Source organism: Adiantum capillus-veneris, chromosome 7 (genome assembly GCF_014529385.1).
Source record: "Adiantum capillus-veneris isolate H3 chromosome 7, ASM1452938v2, whole genome shotgun sequence".
Taxonomy (NCBI): Eukaryota; Viridiplantae; Streptophyta; class Polypodiopsida; order Polypodiales; family Pteridaceae; genus Adiantum; species Adiantum capillus-veneris.
In genome coordinates this window covers 47742314-47748832 of record NC_140937.1, presented here as the reverse complement: position 1 = coordinate 47748832, position 6519 = coordinate 47742314, and positions in this window count along the sequence as shown.

The window sequence follows — 6519 nt, the reverse complement described above, 5'->3', positions numbered from 1 at the left end:
TGCAAAATCCTTTTCATTACCGCCTAAATTTCTCGTCTATTATGCTTATTCCTAGTCGTAATTCTCTATAATTACTCTCTAAATTCTCATTAACCATATTCTATTATGTAATCATCATCCCATAGCTGAATTATTAGCCATTCATCATTCTCAATTAATGATTAGAGAATAATTACCAGAATTTTCTCTCTCTAGGCAGTATAGTAATTAATCGGTAAGCTAGTAATTGTGTAGATTGATGAGAACCACTCTTTCTATCACGCATTAATATTGTAGCTGATTTAGATTCATCTCTGTTATGCATTAAGATATAATTAAGTTAAGATTAATCTGTCATTAAGTCTCTAAGAGATGGTTTTTCTCACACCTATGCATGCGGTGACTCTGCACCCTCTAATTGCTAGGAAAGAGATTAATCATACTTAATTCATCTCTCTGATAATTCCATTAGTGAAATCCTATTATTCTTAATCATGTAAGCCGAGTAATTATCTTTAGAGCCGGTTCCCATAGGATTATGTGCCATCCTTAATGATTGCTTTATGAAAAATCTAGATCTATTATATAGGAGGGATTAATTAATGTCACTAATCTATCCATTGGACTGTTATGATGCTTGCGAACCTTAGCTCTTTCTCCAAGCTAATCATTTAAAGTAGTGAGAAATGGCCCCGGTTAAGAGGACTCGCTTCGGTGGTGCCCACGATCGCGAGGCAGGAACGAGCAATGTCAACGGGAAGGGGAAGGCTCCCATGGAGGGAAAAATACCGACCATCTCACGGGCCATCGATGAAGAAGGGGAAGAGGTAGATCATATTTTTATTCAAGTTGTTTAAACTAACATTGCATACGCTAGTTAGGAATGCTCATATCCCCAAACATGTTGGAGAAATCCGACGAAAACCTCGGCATTGAAAGCATTGTACATTAAGTTCTAAAGTAGGAAGGAAATGATTGATGGGAATGCTGTTTGCAACAGGAAAGAATGTCTGCTAGGGAAAATTTAGCTCGGCATGTTCATTCTATTTCCAATGTTGAATTAGTCATGAACCCCATCCTGATCACAGGGGCAGAGTTCCTGGTTAAGGGCTCTTGAATCCACGACTGCTGGTTAAGCGGTGGATACCCACGTCTGCTGGTTAAGCGGTGGGAATGTCCATGTCGTGCTTTCTATGCGGTGGACATACCTAGTTGTATGGGCAGCTAGGCGACAACGGGAGGAGTGAACTCTCGCTGGAGGGGGGATGTTGTACCTCCAGAACATTGGAACTTTTATGAATAAGTTTGAGTAGAATTTTTACTAGAATTCTGTCTTGGTGTTGTTTGCAATACTGGTTGAAGGGCTGTTTTAACGAACCATGTGATTCGGAATTAAACAAGGAATATCTATGTTGAACAACCTTTGTGGTAGTAATTAGGTCACACAAGGAAGTGTGAGTGTGGGGGTAGAAAGTGGGGGCTTGGCTCAGGTTGCCAATGCCTACGAGATGGGTGGTCCCGATTGGTCGGGAACTCTCTGTCCCCATAGTGTTTAAATCGATACTAGTAATACTCATTGCCCTTAGAGCGGTGAAATCTCGAGAGTACGTGCCTCTGAAACATGGGGAAAAAGGAACTCGGGGTTTCTCTCCTCTTGGAAGGTGGGTCTTAGGATCGCTAGATAGTTAAGTACGCTTCCCCTGCGAGGTGGAGCTAGATCTCGTTGCTAGTAGGCTCGAACTCGACTCACTTTGTGATGAGAGATCGTCCGCTAGTTGAACCCTGAACCATTTTGTTTGCTTCCGCTATAGATCTAGTGGCCACCAGGTTTACCATCAGATCCGTTGTCTGATACGACGGGGTGGGGACCTCACACCTGGTATCAGATCTATAGGTTTACAAACTGGAAAATGATGTTGTTTGAAATTTTAAAAACTAAGGGATTGTAGGATAGCTCGTACTCAAAGCTTGAGCATGATGTTTCCCAGAATAATGACATTGGATTTGTCTAGTGGATTGTCTCCTGAGTGATGTTAAAGAGTTTTACTCGATGAGCTTGTTGGGATTCAGTGGGTTTCACATGATGTTATTTGGGAAGTCGTTGGTGCGACTAGTGCTATGGGCAGGTAGCCTGTTGATGCACATAAAGTTATAAGTATGGATCAAAGCTCTCGAGTAAAGTTTTTACCATTATTTATCGGACAATTTTGGATGTATTCAATGGAATTTAAATGGTGGAATGGTTAGAATCCGTTGTGATAGATGTACAGATTAAGTAGGCTGGTTAAGCCCAAAAGTTAAATTTCTTCTTGAGTATGGAAAAGCTTAGGTTCATTTGAGACGAGTGCTATAGTAATGAGTTTTATACCATTGGATAGGCACCGCCTGCTGCTCTCTACTCGGCAGCGCAAGAGAAGAAGCTCCTCCTTAAACAAGCTCAGCCTCCAACCTTTAAAGGCAAAGGGGTTAATGTGGAGAGAGATGCGGAAGTATGGATGGAAGCAATGGACGACTATTTCGAAGCTGCGGGAACCCAACCCGTGAACCCAACCATGCTTGCGATGTTCCGCTTGTCTGGCGATGCCAAGATTTGGTGGAGACAACATTGCAGGGACTTGGATATCAAGGGATCTTCCCAGTCATGGGAAGACATCAAGGCTGCTGTGATGGAGCGTTACTTACCACCCGCCTATAAAACCTTGAAGATGAACGAGTTCTTTTCCCTTCGGCAGCTGACTTCATCTATCAAAGAATATTATTCAAAGTTTGTCACTCTTCGGAGATATGCTCCTAAGATGACATTGGAACAACAGGTATCACGGTTCTGCCAAGAACTCGTCGACCCCCTGAACAACCGACTAGAAGCTCTCAGGCCAGTAACTTTGCAAGATGCCTTGCTAAGGGCCAAACCGTTAGCTAAAGAGATTCAGAGGACTACCCAAGATAGCGAATACTATTTGTCAAAGAGGGCCAGGACAGACAACTGGATTAACAGACCAATCAACCCTGCATACAGCCATCGTCCGGTAGTAGCCACCATGACATCTACCGAGTTTCCCAATATAAGATGCTTTGAGTGCCAGGAGTATGGACATTACAAAAGTCGATGTCCAAAAAGGATTTCCCAAACATCCGGTGCTAATAATGTACCTCTGAACGCCAACGGGCGAGGTCAACCAAATGGAAGAGGAGGCCGAGGAAGAGGAAACATAGGACAAGGAAGTAGAGCTTTCGCTAATGCCGCAGTGAGACAACCAACTGTGGGTGATGAAGCTGATGAGAGAGCAGCAATGTATGATGCAACTGCTAATCCTAGTGAGCAATAAATCAAGCACCAGAATCTCATCAAAGTTTAGCAGAATAAGATGCATAAAGCTAAAGACTACTCTATTATCAAAGGATATCTTTACTTTGGACAAAGGATATATGTACCTAAGTAGTTAGCATAGAGTTTATCCAGATGTATTCTTGAGATGAGGACATCTCAAATTTTTCACGTTGGGGAGGTTGTAAGGTCTCTGACCCCAACCAAAAAGAGCACCCTTGTACCATGAAATGATCATAATGGAAAAAAAGTTACTAATTTTAGTAGTTTTCCAGATTCTGTCAGTGCCATGATGTTTAGAATGTTATAAAGCTTCAAAATGTGAATTAAAATAATTTTTGTGAAAAATTTCTAAAAATAGTAAGTTTTTGGTCACCCGAACCGTCCAATCTTGACCGTGTCGAAAATCTGCACCCGTACCCCGAATTTGAAAGAAATACATTTTCGGACCCCAGCGGGGGGGGGGGGGGGGGGGGCTGCTAAATATGGCAGGTACTCAGACCCGTACGTCTTAGTTAGAGCTTAGTATAGCAATTTACGGCATCAAAATCCGATTCGTATGGCCCGTTTTAGCCTAAAACCAATTTTTCACAAAATTGTCCAGGGAGCACTGGGGGCCCGAGGCTGTGTGGGAACAGGCCCCAACCCACTCCAGACCTGCTTTAGGAGCTAGGGGGCGCCCTCTTGCTTTGTGGGAGTCTTGGGGAAGATGCCAAGCTTGCAACTCAGTGTGAGAGTCAGTTTACTGAGCCAACTGGACACTTGGTGGGCAGGGAACTGGACTTGCCATGCTTAACTGGAGAAGCTCACAGATGCATTTAGCAACCCAGATCGATTTCAGCTTGAGGAGGCCTATTTAAAGACCTGCACACAGACACATATATGCTCACACACACACATTCCATACACACACACCTACACACACTCTGGGAAGGTGCTGCCGGAACACACACCTTTTGAAGGAGAAGCAAGGAGGGAGGTGCTGTCGAATTCTCGCCTCAAGAAGCTCGATTAGATCAGAGAATCGAGTGGATTATCAGTCCTTAATCACGGTAACCACGGTTTAATTAATGCTTTCTGCAAAATCCTTTTCATTACCGCCTAAATTTCTCGTCTATTATGCTTATTCCTAGTCGTAATTCTCTATAATTACTCTCTAAATTCTCAAAAAAACATATTCTATTATGTAATCATCATCCCATAGCTGAATTATCAGCCATTCATCATTCTCAATTAATGATTAGAGAATAATTACCAGAATTTTCTCTCTCTAGGCAGTATAGTAATTAATTGGTAAGCTAGTAATTGTGTAGATTGATGAGAACCACTCTTTCTATCACGCATTAATATTGTAGCTGATTTAGATTCATCTCTGTTATGCATTAAGATATAATTAAGTTAAGATTAATCTGTCATTAAGTCTCTAAGAGATGGTTTTTCTCACACCTATGCATGCGGTGACTCTGCACCCTCTAATTGCTAGGAAAGAGATTAATCATACTTAATTCATCTCTCTGATAATTCCATTAGTGAAATCCTATTATTCTTAATCATGTAAGCCAGAAAATTATCTTTAGAGCCGGTTCCCATAGGATTATGTGCCATCCTTAATGATTGCTTTATGAAAAATCTAGATCTATTATATAGGAGGGATTAATTAATGTCACTAATCTACCCATTGGACTGTTATGATGCTTGCGAACCTTAGCTCTTTCTCCAAGCTAATCATTTAAAGTAGTGAGAAATGGCCCCGGTTAAGAGGACTCGCTTCGGTGGTGCCCACGATCGCGAGGCAGGAACGAGCAATGTCAACGGGAAGGGGAAGGCTCCCATGGAGGGACAAATACCGACCATCTCACGGGCCATCGATGAAGAAGGGGAAGAGGTAGATCATATTTTTATTCAAGTTGTTTAAACTAACATTGCATACGCTAGTTAGGAATGCTCCTATCCCCAAACATGTTGGAGAAATCCGACGAAAACCTCGGCATTGAAAGCATTGTACATTAAGTTCTAAAGTAGGAAGGAAATGATTGATGGGAATGCTGTTTGCAATAGGAAAGAATGTCTGCTAGGGAAAATTTAGCTCGGCATGTTCATTCTATTTCCAATGTTGAATTAGTCATGAACCCCCTCCTGATCACAGGGGCAGAGTTCCTGGTTAAGGGCTCTTGAATCCACGACTGCTGGTTAAGCGGTGGATACCCACGTCTGCTGGTTAAGCGGTGGGAATGTCCATGTCGTGCTTTCTATGCGGTGGACATACCTAGTTGTATGGGCAGCTAAGCGACAACGGGAGGAGTGAACTCTCGCTGGAGGGGGGATGTTGTATCTCCAGAACATTGGAACTTTTATGAATAAGTTTGAGTAGAATTTTTACTAGAACTCTGTCTTGGTGTTGTTTGCAATACTGGTTGAAGGGCTGTTTTAACGAACCATGTGATTCGGAATTAAACAAGGAATATCTATGTTGAACAACCTTTGTGGTAGTAATTAGGTCACACAAGGAAGTGTGATTGTGGGGGTGGAAAGTGGGGGCTTGGCTCAGGTTGCCAATGCCTACGAGATGGGTGGTCCCGATTGGTCGAGAACTCTCTGTCCCCATAGTGTTTAAATCGATACTAGTAATACTCATTGCCCTTAGAGCGGTGAAATCTCGAGAGTACGTGCCTCTGAAACATGGGGAAAAAGGCACTCGGGGTTTCTCTCCTCTTGGAAGGTGGGTCTTAGGATCGCTAGATAGTTAAGTACGCTTCCCCTGCGAGGTGGAGCTAGATCTCGTTGCTAGTAGGCTCGAACTCGACTCACTTTGTGATGAGAGATCGTCCGCTAGTTGAACCCTGAACCATTTTGTTTGCTTCCGCTATAGATCTAGTGGCCACCAGGTTTACCATCAGATCCGTTGTTTGATACGACGGGGTGGGGACCTCACACCTGGTATCAGAGCTATAGGTTTACAAACTGGAAAATGATGTTGTTTGAAATTTTAAAAACTAAGGGATTGTAGGATAGCTCGTACTCAAAGCTTGAGCATGATGTTTCCCAGAATAATGACATTGGATTTGTCTAGTGGATTGTCTCCTGAGTGATGTTAAAGAGTTTTACTCGATGAGCTTGTTGGGATTCAGTGGGTTTCACATGATGCTTTTTGGGAAGTCGTTGGTGCGACTAGTGCTATGGGCAGGTAGCCTGTTGATGCACATAAAGTTATAAGT